This window comes from Stegostoma tigrinum, unplaced genomic scaffold, assembly GCF_030684315.1.
Source record: "Stegostoma tigrinum isolate sSteTig4 unplaced genomic scaffold, sSteTig4.hap1 scaffold_406, whole genome shotgun sequence".
NCBI lineage: Eukaryota > Metazoa > Chordata > Chondrichthyes > Orectolobiformes > Stegostomatidae > Stegostoma > Stegostoma tigrinum.
The window spans coordinates 54,318-76,110 of record NW_026728334.1 but is presented as its reverse complement, the minus strand read 5'-3'; the positions used below and the strand labels follow the sequence as shown (position 1 = coordinate 76,110).

At 44.5% G+C, this 21,793-nt stretch overlaps 1 long non-coding RNA gene across 9 annotated transcripts in view; it reads right to left on the bottom strand.

Moving 5' to 3' along the window:
- Nucleotides 1-21,086, bottom strand: part of LOC132208462 (uncharacterized) — a 32,552-nt gene extending 11,466 nt beyond the window's left edge. The window contains exons 1-7 of one of the 9 annotated variants that reach the window (XR_009444551.1): nt 19,748-21,086; nt 13,074-13,220; nt 9,852-10,120; nt 5,710-5,909; nt 5,065-5,211; nt 4,741-4,869; nt 1,116-1,257 (exon numbers count right to left, since the gene is read on the bottom strand). This is a non-coding gene — a long non-coding RNA (uncharacterized LOC132208462). Of the gene's footprint in view, nt 1-422; nt 548-1,115; nt 1,258-4,740; nt 4,870-5,064; nt 5,212-5,709; nt 5,910-9,851; nt 10,121-13,073; nt 13,221-16,904; nt 18,275-19,747 lie in introns of those variants that run through there. The other 8 variants (XR_009444552.1, XR_009444549.1, XR_009444553.1 and 5 more) reach the window with 8 other exon arrangements.
- Between the last annotated feature and the right edge of the window lie 707 nt (nt 21,087-21,793).

Below are 21,793 nucleotides of genomic sequence, written 5' to 3'. Positions count from 1 at the left end.
TAAAATTAGGTTTGTCCAAAGGGTTAAGACTTTCTTACCCACAAACCACCTGTATTCAGTTCAGTGGATCTACATTCTGGCCAACACTTAGCATTCAATCAATATCACAAAGTAAGTGGTCATTTTTACAGTTCTGTTTGTGAAAGCCTTCTGCGCATATATTTGTTGCTGTGTTTCCGACATTACAAACATACTTCAAAAAATTACTTCATTGGTTATACAGTGCTTTTAGTTGTTTAGTGCCTGTCGAAGCTGAAATATGAACCAAAGTTCTTTGTTCTTGTTTTTCATTTAATGTCACAGATGTTGTCTGTCACTCCTAATTATACATTATTTCAAGTATTTTTAGCCGACATGAATGCATCTAAATAGATCTAAACACATAGGTATATTTGCCTAGAATCCAGAATTTACTTTGGTACCTTTTGGAGTCACAATGATCTGACAGTGGCACAGAACCAGAGTCCTATTATCAATCTACTGACCGAATGAGTGAAAATATTCAGTCATTTTTGGATGGTCCCAACAGGTACTCTGAGTCTGGTGGCTAGATAGAGGATGCACAAAACATAGAAGCTTCCACTATAACACTCTGAAAACATTTCTTATCAGAAGTATTATCTATTAATATATGAGATTCAATGGCAAGCCATTCAGAACTGAAATCAGGAAGCACTTGTATCTTAATACAAACAACAGTCAAGATCTCAAATACTCTCTCATAAAAGAATGTGGGTGCTGGATCAATAACAATGAGTGTAACTGAAATTATTTTTGATAGCTAAGGCTATGAAAGGACATAGAAGAAAGGGAGGTAAACAGACTGACGACAAAAAATGCCGGAGACCACAGTAGGTCAGGCAAGCAGCCATGGAGAGAAAGCAAGCTAATGTTTTCAGTCGACATGACTTTTCAGCAGGTAAACAGAGTTGAAGCTCAGACTAGCTGTGGTTTAACTGAATGGTTTATGCACAGAACAGCAAAACCGGTCTGCTTCTGCACCCATTTAGAATGGTTCCTTCTGTTTTATGTACTGTTTTTCGAACCAAACTTAACCACTTCACAATTTTCTGTATTACATTTAATCTACAACATCAACTGGTGCCTCTCCTCACCTTGACCTCCAACTTGCAGCCTCTCTCCACTCCCAAACCTCTGGGTTGTGCCCTCTCCTGCTTCTCAATCTCCAAGTAAGAGCCTCTTTTCCTTCCCTCCGTGACCTCAGGGTTGCAGTCTCTGCCTCCTCACCTCCTGCTGCTATTCAACAATAAATAAAACACAGAACACAGAACATTACAGCACAGTACAGGCCCTTCGGCCCTTGATGTTGTGTCGACCTGTCAGACCGATCTCAAGCCCATCTAACCAACACTATTCCATGTACGTCCATATGCTTATCCAACGACGACTTGAATGTACCTGAAGTTGGCAAATCTACTACCATTGCAGGCCAAGCGGTCCATTCCCTTACTACTCTCCGAGTCGAGAAACTACCTCTGACATCTGTCCTGTATCTTTCACCCCTCAATTTAAAGCTATGCCCCGTCGTGCTCGCCGTCACCATCCAGAAAAAAGGCTCTCCCTATCCACCTCATCTAACCCTCTGATTATTTTATATGTTTCAATTAAGTCACCTCTCAGCCTTCTTCTCTCTAATGAAAACAGCCTCAAGTCCCTCAGCCTTTCCTCGTAAGACCTCGTAATGTGGCAGGGGGATGGGAGCCAAATGCACAGGTTAGTGGGCAGTAACAAGATAATAACTACAGCCTGTAAGGAACTAGATAATGAAGTCAGTGTGACTAAGAGGAAGAGTAGACACAGAGCAGATGATGAACGCTGATGGACAGGTAGTCTGAGGTACATTTGTTTCAATGCAAGAAGTGTGTAGTGAGCTATCAACGCAAGGTAGCTCAACTGTGGGGTCCTGACAAAAGTTCTCAAAACTGAACGAGTTGAACTGCTGGGACAGGACAGATTTAGCAAATATCATGTGTGGCACAGCACAATTTTTGACAAAACAAATCTGAATTCTCAGACAAAGATGCATGAAAACTGATGCTATCATAAATCAGGAACTATATTCAGAATTCTCAGAAAGCTCAATGAGAAACTATGAAGAACTACTGCAATATTTCTATTTTATTATCTACAATCTGATTTAAGTATTTCACAAACAATGAAAACGCATATTTTTTCACATTTTTCATTTCAGTGGTTCAGCCAGTTATTTTCTAACCACCATCTTTATCAGGCCGAAAAGCCATAACTAGTGGAGTGCCACAGGGATCAGTCCAAGGACGAGAATTATTTACTCTCTATATTCCTAACTTAGAGGAGGGGACAAGGCATAAATTCATTCAAATTTGCTGATGCTACAAAAATAGAGTAAGGGAATGTTGTCATGAGGACAGAAAGAATCTGCAAGGGGATAGACAGGTCAAGCAAGTCGGAAAAAAGTTGGCAGAGAGAGTTTAATGTCGGAAAGTACACTTTGGTAGGAAGGATCAAAAGATAGACTCTAAAGAAAATGCATGGTAGGGGACTTGGATGCTCTCGTCCATGAAACACATACTAGCATGCAGGTGAATGATTGCTTTGTTGCTGACACATGTACTGAGATACTGTGAAAAGTGTTGATTTGCATGCTGTGTAGGCAAATCACACCGTACAAAGTGCAGAATAGTGTTACAGCCAGAGAGAAGAGGCTGAGAGAGAGAGATCAGAATTAACATTTGAGAGGTCCATTCAAAAGTCACAACAGGAAAGTGGCTGTTCTTAAATCTATTTGTACGCTTATTCAAACTGATATCCTCTGCCCGACAGAAGAGGACGGAAGAGAGTGAGGGGGTATTTTGATTATGTTGGTTGCTTTCTCAAGGTAGTGGGAAGTGTAGATGGAGTCAATGGATGGAAGGCTAGTTTGCGTGACGGATTGGGCTGTGCTCATGATTCTCTTTCGCTTCTTGCAGTCTTGGGAACAGCAACTGCCATACCACACAGTGATGCATCCAGATAGGATGCATCTACAAAAACAGGTAGGGTCCTCATGGACATGCTGAATTTCCTTAGCCTCCTTGACCATCATGTCGACATGGATTGGCCAGGACAGATTGTTGGTGAGCAACATTCCCAGGAACTTCACACTATCAACCATCTCCACCTCAGCACCATTGCTGCAGACAGAAGCTTCCTGAAAAAAATGACCAGCTCCTCCATTTTGCTTATGCTGATGGACAGATTGTTATCTTTCCATCATGCCAGCAAGCACTCAATTGCTTTTCCTGTAATCTCACTTATTGTTGTTTGAGGTCCGACCTACAATGGAAGCGTCATCAGCAAACTTGTAAATGGAGTTGGGGCCACGCAGTCATGATTGCATAAGGAGTATAGAGTAGGGGCAGCTTTGCTGGGCACCGGTGTTGAGGCTTACGGTGGAGCAAGTGTTGTCACCTATCCTTACTGATTGCGGTCTCTGGGTCAGGAAGTCGAGAATCCTGTTACACAGAGGGATGCTGAGGCGCAGGTCTCAGAGTTTAGAGAGGAGTTTGTTTGGAATTACAGTGTGGAAGGTGGTGCTCTGATCAATAAGTAACAGACTGATGTAGGTATCCTTGTTATCCAGACATTCCAGGGATGACTGTCAGGCCAGGGAGACGGTATCAGCTGGAGACCTGTTGCAGTGGTAGGTGAATTGCAAAGGATCAAAGCACTTTGGTAGGTTGGAGTTGATGTGAGCCATGACGATGGTGATGCAAGTAATTAAGAAGGCAAATGGAATTTTGGCCTTTATTGTAAGGAGGTTTCAGTTTAAAAATGGGCAAGTGTTTTTGCAACTGATCAGGCTATTGAGGAGGTCACACTTGGAGAAATACAAGAAAGGATACACAGCCATAGGAAGCAGTTCAAAAGAGACTCACTGGGCTGATTCATCGGATCATGATTTATCAAGAATGGTTGCACAGAAGGTCTTTATTCATTCAAGTTTAGAAGAATGAGGGGTGATCTTACTGAAACACAAAATTTTGAGAGGGCTTGACAGGCTAGATGTGAAGACAATGTTTCCATTATTGTGGAAATCTCAAACTCAGCAACATAGTTACAGAAGAAGGGAACATTTATTGAAACCTGAGATGCAAAGGAATTTCTTCTTTCAGCAGGTAGCGATTGTTTAGAATACAAGAGAATTGTGAAAGGTAGATCACTGGAAGTATTTAAAGAAGGTGGTAGATAAGATTTTTGAAATAGAGAACTTGAGCGGTCTGAGAAGCTGGTATAGAAGAGGAGTTGAGTCCTGGGCAGGTCAGCCATCTCTTATCGGATGGTGAGGTAGGGTCAAGAGGTAGAACATCCAGATCCTGGTGCTATTTATGTTTTTGTCTGCTTGCTAGAACCGATAAGGAGTTTTATTGTGCTACATGGCCAAGCGAGCTGCTGACACAGAACAAGACTGAAATAATTTGCTCAATAAAACATTTCATGCGGCTTTATGGGATAAATAAAACTTTCATCTACTACTTTGCTGACATCAATCAAAATCTGCTCAATTGAAAGAAATACATGCAGTTCAGACAACTTTATGTCATTCTTCCCTTCAATGCATCAAGTATATCTTTGTTGTAATTCATTAAAGTATGTCTTTCTCAGGGACTTAAAATATGAAACAATACATAATACTGAAGTGTACAGCAGTGAGCACAATGTTCCAATTCCAAATTCTTTTAGATGGATCGGGAAAAATACCTGCTACCTGCAGCTTCATCCTGAATATATTCAAATTGTTCCAGTCCTGAACCATTTCAGACTGTAGTTCGGATGCTCACATCTCTCACTATTTGGATTTTGTTTTGCGATTACATTCTAAAGTGCAAACTACAGACAAGAACATTGTATTTTTGAAAAAGTAACATGATAAAATTGGATAACTTCATAAACCATGATAATAAAATATTAATTGCTTGCTTCAGTTGAAAGGGTTCTTTATCTTGCTCATATATTTGAAGCCAAATTATTTGGACATACTTTCTTCAACAGATTGGCTAGTTTAGAAAATGTTTTCACTGTTACCTGTATAAATTTCAACCTCATATTTAGGTCATCAAGCTGGTGAGAAATCTTTGGAGAGAAAGAGACATCAAGCGGAGATAACTGACATCCCAGATCATTTAATATTTTGACTTCTTGTTTGACTGGGGCAATTTCTTCTTTAAAAACCTAATGGAGAGGAAGCGTATAAAATCTGAGAAACATCCTGAAATTAATGATTAAATGTTAATAAGAAATTAAGTTAAAACTAAAATCCTAATATTAAATATAATATACAAAAGCATCTGCTGGAAATGACATTTAATTAATAAAGATCTCGAGTTAAAAGTAACAGTGACGATGAAACTATCATAAATTATTTTAACAGAAAACTGAATTCACTAATCTATTCTTTCGGGAAGGGAATCTGCATCCCTTCACAATTCTGGTATCTGACTTCAAATTCACAGGAATATGGTTGACTCTCTACTGACTTCCAAAATGGCCTACCAAGCCATTCCTGGATGGGAAATGAATGTTAGCCTTGCTATCAGTGCCCTCATCCTGTGAAAGAATGCTTTAAAAAATGTGGATTTAATAAATGTAAAAGTAAGGAACAAAACAGGACAAATCAACTCAACAAGGCTTTGAAGGATAATACTACTTAGTCCTGTTCTTCTTTCTTACGTTACGTTCTCTCGCATGAAGGGTCGAGGCCCGAAATGTCAACTTTTGTGCTCCTGAGATGCTGCTTGGCCTGCTGTGTTCATCCAGCTCCACACATTGTTATCTCGCATTCTCTAGCATCTGCAGTTACCATTATCTCTCGCAAGCAAAGGTTGATGTGTTTCAAAACCCAATCTCAGATTTTGCAGGCAGTCCTTAACCTGAAAAAATACCAAATATGTACAAAGAAGAAAACTGGAGGTGAAACCATTCAAACAATTTTCATTGGCACAACAAATGTTCAAACTGTAAAAGCAGGTTAAGCACCTGTATATGAGGACACTGTACTCAAACTTTAAACAGACACTTACAGCCAACAAATGCGAGAAACATCCATTTCTTTCTGGATTACCAATTTTGCTGTTGAGAAAATAGGCCTAGACTTAGCAATGTAAATTCAAACAAGATAGCACCCTCTCAGATCTCAACACTCACAGTCATAGAGTTCTGTTTTCACAGGTTGGAGTATAATAGCATCAAGTACAATACACCAAATCTTCTTTGGTACCTTTTCCTTCCATAAAACTGCTTGTAATAGATGCGCACAGAATTCATTTTATACACATTTAAATGTTTCTAAGTTCAAGAGGCCAGTTCCAGCACTTCGACTTGCATCTTCTTCATCATCACAACAGAACAAAATAAAGACCCACTCTTTCTAAGTCACGTTTTCAATTGTTAGTGACAAGGTGAAGTGCGAGAACTGCTCACTCGATGTTAAAATCACTTAACTATGTACCTATATATTTCAATCCTGTGAAATATGTGGAATGAATTCGAGAAAAGGATTAATTTTTTTGCTCTGGGAGAGAGCTGGTACAGATAAAATAGGTTGAATGGCCTTCTCCCATGCTAAAAATGTCCATAACTGTTCTTGGCGCTGCTAAATTAAAGTGGGCATCCTTTCATTATGACTGTGAGGCGCAGCATGTTATGATAGATGGCATAATGGAGAAATCCTTTGTTATTAATAAACTTTTCAGCACGAGGCATCCTTCCGAAGTCAAATGTTCGACCTATGCCTGTTGCACTGACTTGGTTCCAAACACTTATAATGTGGAGGTGCTGGTGTTGGACTAGGATGGACAAAGTCAGAAGCCACATGGCATCAGGTTATAATCTGACAGGTTTATTTGAAATCACACAAGCTTTTGAAGTGCAGTCCCTTCATCACGTGCGGTCAGAGAGGAAAACACACAGGCACACAATTTATAAGCAGACAGATCAAAAGATCATACAACTGGTGTGAGTGGAGTGTCAGATAATAAGTCTTCATCCAGGATGTTTGTTTAGTTGCAGATATTTTGTTGAAGAAACACACAGCTTGTAGTCACAGTCAGTGTGGTGTGTTATAAATTCCTGGTTTTGAAATAAAGGTTAAAACTCTAAGACAGATTCTGAACACAAGCCTCTAAACTACAAGTCAGAGTCTGACCCGAGATGTCACCTTGTACATTCCAGTTGCGCTGCCTGATTATCATGACAGCACAGCACTGACATTGACTTTATAAACACTTTACTTGCTTATACAGGCTACCAAGAGTGTTAGAGAGTTATTATCTGACACTCCACTCAGGCCAATTCTATGATCTTTTGATCTCTCTGCTTATAAATTGTTTGTCTGTGTGGTCACCTCACCAACTGCACCTGATGAAGGGGCTGCACTCCAAAAGCTTGTGTGACTTGAAATGAGCCTGTTGGACGATAAGCTGGTGTCATGTGACTTCAAACAGTCATAGACTGTGTTTTCAGTCCTACCGTGACTTGACAAGAAGCCAACTTCTTAAAATTTAGAAAATGAGAAGTATGTCGAGCCTTGAGCCTTTAAAAAAGGAAATATTACAACCATAGTACAGTCAGACAGTAAAGACAGAAGGAATGATTTAATCAACTGTGTCTGACACCACACAATTAATCCCCCTGATGGAAGAAAGGTTGGCTGTGTTCTCTTTCTTCAGGAACATTCAGCTAATACCACCTTACTACTGCTTGTTTTATTCATCTGGTGTTCCATATAATTCCTTTCAGTCTTGGTCAAACCTTCATGTAATTTATTTAAATTTTCAAGAAAATAAATTTAACTTTATATTCCACAATTTTAACATTTCCTTTGAAGGTTTGAATGGTTCACTTAGTACACTTCACATGTGGTGTTCATAATTGGAGAAGATGGTGGAAAAATCAAGATATATTAACAAGTAAACAAATGGCTAACTTCTGTTTTCTTGTCAGTAATGCCTTTTGAACAGAACATAAAGTTGCGGAACTATGTAGAGATAACAATTTAAAACTGGGAAGACCACTGTTTGTGGTCCCCACACCAACCTCTATTCACTGCCTACTGACTGCATTACTCCGCCTTGGCAACAATGTAATGTTACGCTTGTCTCAGCACAACCTTGGCATCTTGTTTATCCCACGATGAACGTCCGACCACACATTCATGCAATCCCTGAAGCTGTCTCTTTCCATCTTTTCAATCCTGCCTACCTGTCTCTTGTCTTGGCTCATTAGCAGTGAAACCTTCATCTGGAACTACTTCACTCTGGGCCTGACAATACCAATGCATTCCCTGCTGGAGTCCCACTTTTGCCCATTGAACACTTGAGGTCATCTAAAACTCCAGTGCATGAGTCTCATCTTGAACCAAGTCCTATTCTCTGTACTTTCCACCTAACTGATACTATTAACAGTAATTTTATTGAATTCTCATTTTTGTTTACAAATCGTTCCTTGGCTATGCCTATCGCTACTTTGGTAATCCCCACCAATCCAACCATACTTGAGGATATCGGCACTCGTCTAATTACGTCCTCTTGCCCACTCTTGATTTCAAACGGCCCACTACTGGTTGCCAAACATTTAATTGTGTAGGCTTCAAACCCAAGAAGAGACTTCCTCCACCTTCAGCGAGCAAACTCGCATCCAGAACCTCAACCTGAGCACAAATCTTTCAAAACTCACTAACTTCCTACACCTCTTAGCCTCTGTACATTTCCTCTTTTAAGGCACTTTTTCAAACAATCCTCTTTGATCAAGCTCTTGATCATCTGAACTAACAACTTAATAAGGCTCAGTTGTATTCTGGGATCGTTAATACTCCTTTCAGATGTCTTCAAAGTATCCCTCCATTAAAGAGATTTTATAAGTGGTTGAAGTCATTGCCAAGCAGAGGGGGACGAATTGGGGAGTTATTTCAAAGAGCTATGATATGCCAAATGACCTCCTTCCACACTGGCCAACTCTGATTGCACAAAAACAAAAATGATTTTCAGACTTGGGAAGATCCTTCAAAAATGTCACAAGTAACCAGCTTTTGGGCAGAGTCAAGCTGCTGAGATGATAGACCAGGATTTAGGGGTACCAGGAGTGATAATATGCTGAACACAATCAAATTTTGAGGTTGTACAAGGATGTGGTCTTCAGCATTTTTGACACTTGGACCATCTTCCTTCCTTTCCACTGAACAAGTCAAATAGCGGCAGCACAATGTTGCATGGCCGCTCAAGCTTGCTCCACCATTGATGATGATTGTGGCTGGTCTTCCACATCAATTAAACTTTTGCTCATATCTCATCCGCTTTTCAAAACATCGATCTATTCAGTAGTATCCCTCTCGTGTAGTATCCCTCTCGCTAACTTCATGAGAATTCTATTCAAATTCCGTGGGCTGAACAGTTGGTTTGTGATGCAGAGTGATGCCCTGCAGAGAGGGCTCAATTGCCACACCAGTGACCTTACCACAAAGGATCTTCGCCTCAACCCCTTTACTTGCCCGAGGCATGGTGATCTTCAGGTTAAATCATAACCAGTTGTGTCTCTCTAAGGAGTGGCCAAATGGCGTGGTCAGACTTCACCTTTAGTCCTGATAACATGGCAACAAGCAGATAACTCACTTGATGTCACTGACCAATAAAATCCTCAATTATACTCATATTACCAATGTGATATCATCAGAAGGCATGCTCAACTAAGTTTTAATTTACAAATTAAGTTAACAACCATTCAATCAATATTACTTCACTACTCATATTACTGATCGTCTCGATACAACATTGCGGTTACATCTGTTCATAAGTGAAGTGTAAAGTAATTGCACTTACTGTGGTTTTATCCATGTGATCCTGCAATGCGTCAATAAACAGGTCATTCACAGGTTGCCAATCAATGTGGACCCCCTCAGCTGTTATCACATGAGACTCAAGATCATCCAGAGCTTTCTGCAGTTCTTGAAGTTTCTCTAACGCCTTTTCCACCTTGTTCTGCCAGTTGCTCGCATGGGTTTTCAATTGCTCCCAATTTTCCTTCACGTCAATTGACTGCTTGCAGACAGCTTTGGCAATTCTCTGGGCTCTCTCTTCCGGGGTAGATTCTGGAAATATGAAGTGCAAATAATTTATCAACTATTCATGACTTGGATCTATAGAACTTAAGTGTTCTTTCTAAACCCCTTTCCTTTAAAAGGTCTCTGGACTTTCTCCTGAAATTGGGAATACATAGTATAAGACTAAAGATTTTATGACAGGCACATCAATGATAAATTCTGTAATTAGCTAGCAGGTCACGGAGCCATTAACGGGGAATCACGGAGAACCAATACAAAGCCGAATAAAATTCGGCCGATATTTGAAATTTATGACTACCAAGCAAACTTTAAAAAAGGAAAAGGATTAGAGTGACTAAACGGGTAAAATTCTCAACAAAAGATATGAAAAATCCTTTCAGGATATCTTTCATAGCTATGAAACAAACATCCAAAATAAACCAACTTTCATCTTTCAGGACAGGCAAGTTAGAATGACAAACCCTAAGTCTCCCCTGCATAGTTCTCTCCAGAACTCACTTAATGAGGTTGTTAAGACACATCGAGATCACAAAGTGTGCAGCTGGACGAACACAGCAGGCCAAGCAGCATCTCAGGAGCACAAAAGCTTAGATGTTGGGCTGAGACCTTTCATCAGAAAAGGGGAAGGGGGAGAGGGTTCTGAAATAAATAGGGAGAGAGGGGGAGGCGGATTGAAGATGGATAGAGGAGAAGATAGGTGGAAAGGAGACAGACAAGTTAAAGAGGTGTGGATGGAGCCAGTAGAGATGAGTGTAGGTGAGGAGGTAGAGAGCGGATAGGTCAGTCCGGGGAGGACGAACAAGTCAAGGAGACGGGACGAGGTTAGTCGGTACGAAATGGAGGTGCGGCTTGAGGTGGGAGGAGGGGATAGGTGAGAGGAAGAACAGGTTAGGGAGGTGGGACAAGCTGGGCTGGTTTTGGGATGCAGTTGGGCTCGTTTTGGGATGCAGTGGGGGAAGGGGAGACTTTGAAGCTTGTGAAGTTCACATTGATACCATTGGGCTGCAGGGTTCCCAAGCGGAATATGAGTTGCTGCTCCTGCCCCCTTCAGGTGGCATCATTGTGGCACTGCAGGAGGCCCATGATGGACATGCCGTCTAAGGAATGGGAGGGGGAGTTAAAGGAGTTAAAATGGTTGGCGACTGGAAGGTGCTGTTGTTGATTGCGAACCGAGCGGAGGTGTTCTGCAAAGCAAACATGAGATTTTTGTCTTCAACCTTGCACTCACTGGAGCACTGCAGCAAGCCTGAGACAGAGATTTTGGCCAGGGATCATGATGGGGTGCTCAAGTGACAGGCAATTGGAAACCTGGGGCCATTTTTATGGACAGAATATAGGTGTTCAGCCAAGTGGTTGGTCAGTCTGTGTTTCGTCTCCCCGATGCAGAGCGAGACAATATTGAGAGCAGTGAATACAGTAGACTAGATTGAGTGAAGTGTGGGTAAATCGCTGCTTCCCCTGGAAGCCTTGGATAGTGAAGCGGGAGGAAGTAAATGGGCAGATGTTATGCCTTCTGTGGTGGCATGCAAAGTGCTGTCGGGTTATGGGGAGGTGTTGTGAACGGATCAGGAGTGGACCGAGGTGTCCTGATGGAATGGTCCCTGCGGAAGGCTGACAAGGGAGGGGAGGGGAATATATGCCTGGTGGTGGGATCTTGTTAGAAATCGTGGCTGATGTTCTTCTCGATGTGGATATTGATGGGTTGGTCATTGAGGACCAGGGTACCTCATCAGGGGTGAGGCCAAAGTGTAGGACATGGGTTGGACATGGCCGAGAGCTCTGTCAACCACGAACGCAAGGAATGCTCAGTTGAGGAAGAATGCAGACATTTCGGAAGCCCTCCAACAGAAGACGATATCATGAGAACAAGTGGATCTGTCTGGACAGTCCTGTTTGAAGATTTTAGGAAGTAAGACTCTGTTGTTTGTCATAAAGGATATGGTTAAGTGATCATATTCAAACTGAAGAGACCAAGAATGTGAGCCTGCAGAATGGGTGGAGAACCATGCCTCTAGGAATTCCTCTGCGTGTCTACACTTGGCTTGGGCTACTATGGTTACCTTGTCCCAGTTTCATATGAGTGGCGTGATTCTCCACCCATAATGCAACCAACAAACAGATACAATTGGACCCCCACATACAAACCCATACAGATCAAAACCCGAAATGACAGTACTCATGGTAACAGACCGGACAGTATAAATTCCAGACAGAGTAAAGTAACATTGTTTCGTTGGAGGCTCTACTGGTGATGTCACCAATCATGGTGACGAAACGTCTCAATGAAAACAAGCCAGCTCGGCGAGCAAGTCAACAACCTCAATTTGAGCTACCTTGTTCAAGTGTTTCATTTTTGATCTTGAATGTTAAATCTCGCTCCAACACAGGGACGGAGGATTACTGTTAACAGCTGCATTCTAACTAATTCAAATCGAATCATTGTTTTGACCAGTCCAGAGATGTGCAGGTTAGGTGGATTGGGAATGCTGAATTACCCACATTCGTGTAGGTTAGGTATATTAGCCATGGGAAATGCAGGCTGACAGGGATAGAGTAGGGAATGGGGATGGGTCTGGGTGGGATGCTCTTTGTAGGGTTGCTGTGGACTTCTTGAACTGAATGGCCTGTTTCCACACTGGGGATTCTATAAAACTAGGTTTTACTGAATTAGTGAGAAAGTGAGTTTATCAATTGCTAAACGCAAGAAGTCATAAGGCACCACAAATACACACAAGTTAGAAACAAGAAATTAGCTCAAAAAACATAACCGTTAAGAGGGATACGGATAGTTCAGCCTTTGGATTGTTTGTGAGGAATAGAAAGTGGGATGTTGTGGCCACTACATTGGGCGATCCCCGGAATGCTTATGTGAATTCAGCAGTTAATTTTGAGATTCTTGTTGAAACTTTTGACCTTGGTTCCTTTTTGACATTGCCCTGGTTTGCAGAGCTCAGAGCAAGAGATTTTCTTTTCTTCTTACCTGCAGCAGAGGCCTATGAAATGGCTGTCCTAGAACTGTGACCTCCACAACTCCGTAGACCACACGAGCATAGTCGCCCAGGAATACACACACACTGACATTAAAGAACTATTGGGATAACAATACTCAGCATGGGACTGGAAAAGACTGCATGTAGAAACAGAAAACAGCTGTAAATAGTGTCAAGAGGTGAAATAAAGTTATAAATCAAAATTAATGACTCTTTGCTTGCGTGCTCATTGTATTCAGAACAAAATCAACAAATTCGTAGCACACATACAAGTTGACGGGCATGATTTGAGAGCTATTACAAAGACATGGTTATAAGGCGATCAACACTGGAGGTAAATGTGCAGGGCTACGTGACATTCCAAAAAGACAGGCAAGAGGGAAACTGACTAAGCGATGAAATTACTGTGAGAACAAGAAACGATCTTCAATCGGAAGACATAGAATCCAATTTTATTTATTTGCTAATGGGAGGACGACATCACTAGCTCGGCAGTGTTTATTGTCCATCCCGAATTGCCCAGGGGACAGTTCAGAGTCAATCATCTGGCTGTGGGTCTGCAGTCACATGTAGGCCAGACCATGTAAGGATGGCAGTTTCCTTTCCGAAAGGACATCAGTGAAGCAGGTGGGTTTTTCTGACATTTGACAATGGATTCATGGTCATCATTAGATTCTTCATTCATGATTTTCTTTTGTATTCAATTCAAATTCCACCACCTGCTGTGCTGGGATTTGAACACAGGTCCCCAGAATGTTATCTAAGTCTCTGAATTAACAGTCCAGCAATAATACCAATCGGCTATTTCCTCCCCAACCTTGGAACAAGAAAACCTGTAGTTGACTCCCACATGGGGAAAAACACTGAACCAGGAGCTTCTTAAACGGGGTGATCGCCTCTCCTTACATTTTAAGATAGCTATGAATAATCAGGACCTTGGGGGAAGCTACGAAATTGTGGGAAGGAAAATTACATCAGTATTAGGTAGGAGCTGAGCAGTATTAATTGGGAGGAGCTTTGATTGAACAAGTCGGCATTTGATACGCGGGAGATATTTAAAGACCTACTGATCAGCGTTCAGAACTGGCCTATTCCAGGGAAGGAGGAATGACAAGGATGGCAATCTAAGGACATATGGACAGAAGAAATAAAGGAGTAGGTCATCTGTCTCTTCCAGCTCGCTCCGCCATTCAATAAGGTCATCGCTGATCTTTTTGCGGACTCAGTTCCACTTACCCTCCCATTCACCATAACACTCAATTCCTTTCCTGTTCAAAGATCTATCTGTCTTGGCCTTTAAAACATTCAACCAGGGAACCTTGACTGTTTCACTGAGCAGAGAATTCCACAGATTCACAACCCTTTGGATGAAGAAGCTCATCCTCAACTCAGTCTTCAAACTGTTCACCCTTATTTTGAGGCTGTGCTGCCTGGTTGTAATTTCACCCATCAGCGGAAACAACTTCCGTGTTTCTTTCCTATCTATTTCTTTCATCATTTTAAAAGGTGCTATTAGAACACCCCTCATTCTTCGAAGTCTCAGAGAGTGCAATCCAAGTCTCCTCAATCTCTCCCCATACAGCAACATTTTCAATTGTGGAATCAATCTTGTGAAGCTCCTTTGCACCCCCTCCACTGCCAGCACATCCTTTCTCAAGTGAGGAGACTAAAACTGTACAAACTATTCGACATCAAGCCTCACCAGCACCCGATACAACTTAAGCATCCCCTCCCGATTTTTAAACTCAATTCCTTTGCTGTTCAAAGATCTGTCTGTCTTGGCCTTTAAAACATTCAACCGGGGAATAGCAGCATGCTACAATTTTTCACCATTTAACTAATACTCCATTTTGCCCTAATTGCTACCAAAATGGAGTCTCACATTTACCATCGTTGCACTCCATCTGCCATTGTCCATTCACTGACACTTTCTGCGTCCTTCTGCAGATGTTCATTATCCTTTTCACACAACACTAAAATGAGTGGTAGAGTAATCTGTGAACTGTAACTGAACATAGAAGAACACAACGCAGAACAGGCCCTTCGGCTCTCCATGTTACGCCGACCTGTGAACTAATCGAAGCCCATTCCCCTGCACTATCCTATTGTCAAACATATGCTGATCCAAGGGCTGTTTAAATGCCCCTCATGTGGCTGAGTTAACTTCATTGGCAGGCAGGGCATTCCACGCCCTTACCACTCTCTGAGTAAAGAACCTGCCTCTGACATCTGTCTTAAATCCATCACCCCTCAATGTGTAGCTGCACCCCCTTGTACAAGCTGAAGTCATCATCCTCGGAAAAAGACTCTCACTGTGCACCCTATCTAATCCACTGACCATCTTGTATATCTCTATTAAATCCCCCTGAGCCTCCTTCTCTCCAATGAGAAGGGACCCAAGTTCCTCAGCCTTTCTTCATGAGACCTTCGCTCCAGACCAGGCAACATTCTGGTAAATCTCCTCTGCACCTGTTCCAACGATTCCACATCCTTCCTGTAATGGAGCGACCACGCAATATTCGAACCGAGGCCGCACTAGCGTTTTGTAGAGTTGCAGCATGACATCACGTCTCCGCAACTCAATCCCTCTACCAATGAAACCTAAAACACCATCAGACTTCTGAACAGCACTATCAACCTGGGTGGCAATTTTCAGGAATCTATGTAGATGGACACCAAGATCCCTCTGCTCATCTACACTGCCAATAATCTTTCCGTTGACCCGGTGTTCTGCCTTCCTATTATTCCTCCCAAAGTGAATCACCTCACATTTATCCATATTAATCTCCATTTGCCAAATTTCGGGACAATTCTGCAGTTTATCCAAGTCTCCCTGCAACCTGCAACATTCTTCCACACTGTCCACCACTCCACCGACTTTAGTGTCATCTGCAAACTCACAAACCCATCCACCAATTCCTGCGTCCAAGTCATTTATACAAATGACAAACAGCAGTGGTCACAAAACAGATCCTTGAGGCACACCACGCGTAACCGGACTCCAGGCTGAATATTTTCCATCAACCACCACTTGTTGCCTTCTTACCGAAAGCCAGTTTCTAATCCAAATGGCTAAATCTCCCTCAATCCCGAGCCTCTGTATTTTCTCCGAGAGCCTACCATGGGGAAACTTATCAAAGACTTTACTGAAGTCCATGTACACCACGCCAACTGCCCGACCCTCATCCACATGTTTGGTCACCTTCTCAAAAAACTCAGTGAGGTTTGTGAGACACGACCTGCCCTTGACGAATCCATGCTGACTATCTCCAATCAAGTTGTTGCTTGTTGGATGATTATAAATCCTGTCTCTTATAATCCTTTCCAAAATTTTTCCTGCAACACACCTAAGGCTCACAGGTCTATAATTGCCTGGGTCATTCCTACTGCCCCTCTTGAACAAGGGCACAACATTTGCAATCCTCCACTCCTCTGGTACGAAACCTGTAGATAATGAGGACTCCAAGATCAAGGCCAAAGGCTCCACCACCTCCTCCCTAGCATCCCAGACAATCCTCGGAAAAATCCTATCAGGCCCAGGGGCTTTACCTACCGTCACACGTTGTGGAATTGATGACACTTCCTCCTTACTAACCTTAACCCTTTCAATTCTAGTAGCCTCTAACTCAGTCACCTCCTCTACAATATTCTCCTGTCCCTCAGTGAAAACAGATGAGAAACATTAATTTAGCACCTCTCCAATCTCCACAGCGTCCACACACAACTTCCCACTTCTGTCTTTGACTGGCCCTATGCCTACCCAAGTCATCCTCTTATTCCTCACATACCTATCGAAAGCTTTCGGGGTCTCCTTTATTTACCTGCCAGTGTCTGCTCGTGTACCCTCCTTGCTCTTCTTAACTCTCTCTTTAAATCCTTCCTAACTAATCTGTAGCTCTCCATCACCTCATGTGAACCATCTGGTCTCATCGTCACATCAGCCTCCCTCTTCTGCTTAACAAGAGATACAATTTTTTTAGTAAACCACGGTTCCCTTAGCTGATCGCTTCCTCCCTGCCTGACAGGGACGTACCTATCAAGGACACGCAATATCTGCTCCTTAAACCAGCTCCACAATTCAATTGTCCCCATTGCCCTGCATTTTGCTAACCCATTCTATGCCTCCTTAGTCTTGCCTAATCGCACTACAAGGGAGGAATGGAGAAGCCGATAGTGAAGGGGACTATCAGAGGTTACAGCAGAACATAGGTAGACTGGAGAGTTGGGCAGATAAATGGCAGATGGAGTTCAATCCGGGCAAATGCAGGGTGATGCATTTTGGAAGATCAAATTCAAGGACGAACTATACAGTAAATGGAAAAGTCTTGGGGAAAATTGATGAACAGAGAGATCTGGGTGTTCAGGTCCATTGTTCCCTGAAGGTGACAACGCAGGTCAATAGGGTGGTCTCGAAGGCATATGGCATACTTTCCTTCATTGGATGGGGTATTGAGTACAAGACTTGCCAAGGTCATGTTGCAGTTGTATCGGACTTTGGTTTGGCCACATTTGGACTACTGTGCACAGTTCCAGTCGCCACATTACCAAAAGGATGTGGATGCTTTGGAGAGGGTGCAGAGGAGGTTCACCAGGATGCTGCCTTGTATGGAGGGTGCTCGCCATGAAGAGAGGTTGAGTAGACTAGGATTATTTTCATGAGAAAGATGGAGATTGGGGGGGACCTGATTGAGGTCCACAAAATCATGAGGGTATAGACAGGGTGAACAGCAAAAAGCTTTTTACCCACAGAGTGGAGGACTCAATTACGAGGGGTCATGAGTTCAAAGTGAGAGGAGCAAAGTTTAAGGGACATATGCATGGAAAGTTCTTTACACAGAGGTTGGTGGGCACCTGGAACGTGTTGCCAGCGGAGGTGGGAGACGCAGACACGTTAGCGTCTTTTAAGATATATTTGGACAGGCACGTGGATGGGCAGGGAGCAAATGGACACAGACCGTGAGAAAATAGGTGACAGGTGAGACAGAGGATCTTGATCGGCGCAGGCTTGGAGGGCTGAAGGACCTGTTCCTGTGCTGTAATTTTCTTAGTTGTTTTGACTGACTAGAGGGAGCGAGGGAGGGAGGAATGGATGGCTGGTGGGAGGGAGCGAGGGAGGGAGGGAGCGAGGACTGACTGGAAGAAGGAATGGATGAATGGAGGGAGCAAGAGGAAGGGGGGGCAAAGGGGCAGGAGGAGGAGGGGGGCAAAGGGGCAGGAGGAGGAGGGGGGGCAAAGGGGCAGGAGGAGGAGGGGGGGCAAAGGGGCAGGAGGAGTGGGGGCAAAGGGGCAGGAGGATGAGGGGGTGGGGGGGCAAAGGGGCAGCAGGAGGGGGGCAAAGGGGCAGGAGGAGGGGGGGAACGGAGGAAGGGAGATGAACACAGCAGACAGGCTGACATCAGCTTCCCTGGCCTCTGATGCTGCATGTCCTGCTGTTTCATGCTCATGAACACCTCGTTACCTCCCATTCTCTTTTGTTTGTGTTTTATCACTCTTCCTCCCTCACTCTGATTCTCTCCCCCTCTCTCACCTCTGCTGGCCCTAATTTCACTCCCTTGTCATGCTCCTTTATTTCCATCTTTCTGTCCCTTTTCTCTCTCCCACCACAAACTCTCTCTCTCTCACTCTGGCTTTATTCACAGGGGGAGAGAGTACAAGAGCAAAGGAAACCAAAGCACGCAGCGCCTTCGGCTGAGAGAGAAATGAAGCACTGCCGGAGATTTTCCAAACCCTGACACAGGGGTTGCCTCTCTCTCTCTCTCGACAGTCTCTGTGACTGCCCCATCAAACCCCACACCCATTCCCTTCCCATGGTGTCTCTCCACAAACCCACCTCCGGGTAGAAATGCAAACACAAGTTGCTGAAAATGCTCAGCATCTGTGAAGAAAAAGTACCGAGATAACGTTTTGGATGCGATGACCCTTTCCCTCAGAGCTCCGGCTAGAAATGCTCCAGCCTCTGAGACAGGGTCCCCTTGTAGTCGGAGAGCTGCGGGTCGATCTCGGCTGGTCGCTTGGTGCAGGGCATCAAGAGCTCCCCATAGCCCCTGGAAGGGGTCTGTTCAGCCCCTAACCTTATACTGACCCTGGTTCTGTCCTTCCCTCATCCCCAGGAGCCCCTCCTGCCTTCCCACCTTGTCGTCGGAGTGCTGTGCGATAAAGATCCTACTTCCCACAGCGGCGGGGTGAGGGAGCATCCCCTCACTCCGAAAACACCTTCTCCCATCTCATCTTGTGGCAGTAGCTGTTCAGCTGCAGAAAGCAGCTCTGCCCGTGACCCCAAACCTCCCTACAACACCCCTCTCCTAAACCGACCCTTTTGCAGTAGCTGTAAGCCATTCAGTCACTGGGCTGTACAATAGTGACTCTCACCATGTCCTCTCACTTCCAGGACGGCTATCCTCGAAACCCCACCCCATTCCAACCCCCTCCTTCCCTTTACCTTGTAGTACGAGAGCAGTAGGCTGTTCGGCTACGGAAACCCGCGCAGGGCTGTATAATAGACACCCTCCCAATGTCCCAGCCTTCCCTCACCCGAGGAGGGCTATTCTCACCCCCAAAACATACATTCCCAACCCCTCGCCTTGTGATAGGAGCGGCGCAGGATGTGAAACAGGGACCGTGCTCATGTCCCCAGTCCTCCCTTCACCCCAAACCCCGCTCTCACCTTGCAGTAGGAGATAGTTTTCGGCTACTCAGCCCCGGAAGGCGTCGCGGACCCGCGGCCGGGTGCTCGGGGAGCGCAGGCTCGGTGCCAGGCAGCTGTTCAGGCAGGTAGCTGTGCCCAGGAGCCGGGCGAAGAGGCCTTCTCCCACCTCGGATCCCCGCTCCCGGCAAAGGCGGCGCAGGGCTGAGCCACTGAGCAGCGAGCGCTCCGGCAGCCCGGATGCCTGCTCCTAGCCCGGTGGTCATGCTGGAGGCCGCTGGAGAACAGGAGGTTGTAGGGGTCCAGGAGCGTGGTGCGATGATCCCCGCTGCCGAACCGCTGGGTCCTCAGCCCACTCCTGGGTAAAGGGATCCAGACAGCGGACTCATCGCCGAGGCAGAGTCGGGGGGTGGGAAAAGGCGTGAGTAGGACCAGGAGAGGAAGGGGATTGACTGAAAGGGAGAAAGAGACAGTGTGTGTGTGTGTGTGTGTGTGTGTGTGTGAGAGAGAGAGAGAGAGAGAGGGGGGGGGATTAGAAATGCAGTCTGATTGCGGATGGGTTGGGTTCAAACAGAGATCTTTAAACTTTGTTCGAAAGAAACTCACAACGCTCCCTGCTGAGCGGGTGGAGAGGCTCGGCTAGAGAGTAAGAGAGATGGAGGAAAAGGCGGGGGGAGGGGCGGCGCAGAGTGGGTGGGGGGTCGACGGAGAGAGAGAAAGGCAGAAGCACATACAGAGGGAGGCAGAGACAGAGAGGGGCACACACACACAAAGACCAAAGAGACAGTGAAAGAGAAGGAGAGAGACAGAGAAGTGCACAGCGAGAGAGAGAGAGACACAGACAGACAGAGAGTGAGGCGCACACACACAGAGATGGAGAGACAGAGATTGTGTGTGTGGTGGGGGGTGGGTCTGGAGCAAATGAGAGAGGGGGAGGGGGAGACAAAGAGACAGAGTCGCAGAGTTGTACAGCAGGGAAACAAACCCTTCAGGCCGACCAGATATCGTAACTGACTAGTTCCATTTGCCAGCATGTTGCCCATATCCCTCCAGACCCTTCCTATTCATGTGTCCATGCAGGTGACTTTTAAATACTGTGAGTATAATAGCCTCTGGCAGTTCATTCCATACACAAACTACACCAGGGAGGACACATTGGCTCCAAATCCATCTCCCATCCTCTGAGAGAAAGAACAGGAAATGACATCACCAACCCAAGGAAACCGAAACACTTGAAGAGAAAGCGGGACCGAACTCCAGCGCTTCACCGGAGGCTCACTGATGATTTTACCTGGAATGGTGACGAATCATCTGAAAACTAACCTTCCAGCTCATTGAGCAATCTTACATCCAGAACCTGAACCCTGAGCTACAAATCTTCTCAAAACTCGATAATGCTTTGCCACTTGATTAACAGATGCATCCTATTTTTTTAAAAAAATAAAGTTTTCTTGCTGGATATATGACTGACTGATCAATGTTTGTTGTCCTTCCTTAACTGAGCCTTGGGAACTCTGCAGCCCAATGCTATCAATGTGGATTTCACAAGCTTCAAAATCTCCACTCCCACCACTGCATCCCAAAACTAGCCCATCTCGTCCCCACCTCCCTAATCTGTTCTTCCTCTTACCCATCTGCTCCTCCCAGCTCAAGCCAAGCCCCATTCCCTACCTATGAAGCTCCTCCCACCCCCTTGACCTGTTCGTCCTCCCCAGAGTGACCTATCCCCTCCCTCCCTCCCCACCTACACTCACCTCTAATGGCTTCATGTCCAGCCCCTTAAGACCACAAGATACAAGTCGAAGTTGGGCCATTCGGCCCATGAAGTCCACTCCGCCATTTAAATCATGGATGATGGGCATTTCAACACCACTTCCCTGCACTCTCCCCGCAGCCCTTGATTCCTTTTGAGATCAAGAATTTGTCGATCTCTGCCTTGAAGGCATCCAACAACCCGGCCTCCATGCACTCTGCGGCAATGAATTCCACAAGCCCACCACTCTCTGGCTGAAGAAATGTTGTCTCATTTCAGTTTTAAATTTACCCCCTCTAATTTTAAGTCTGTGC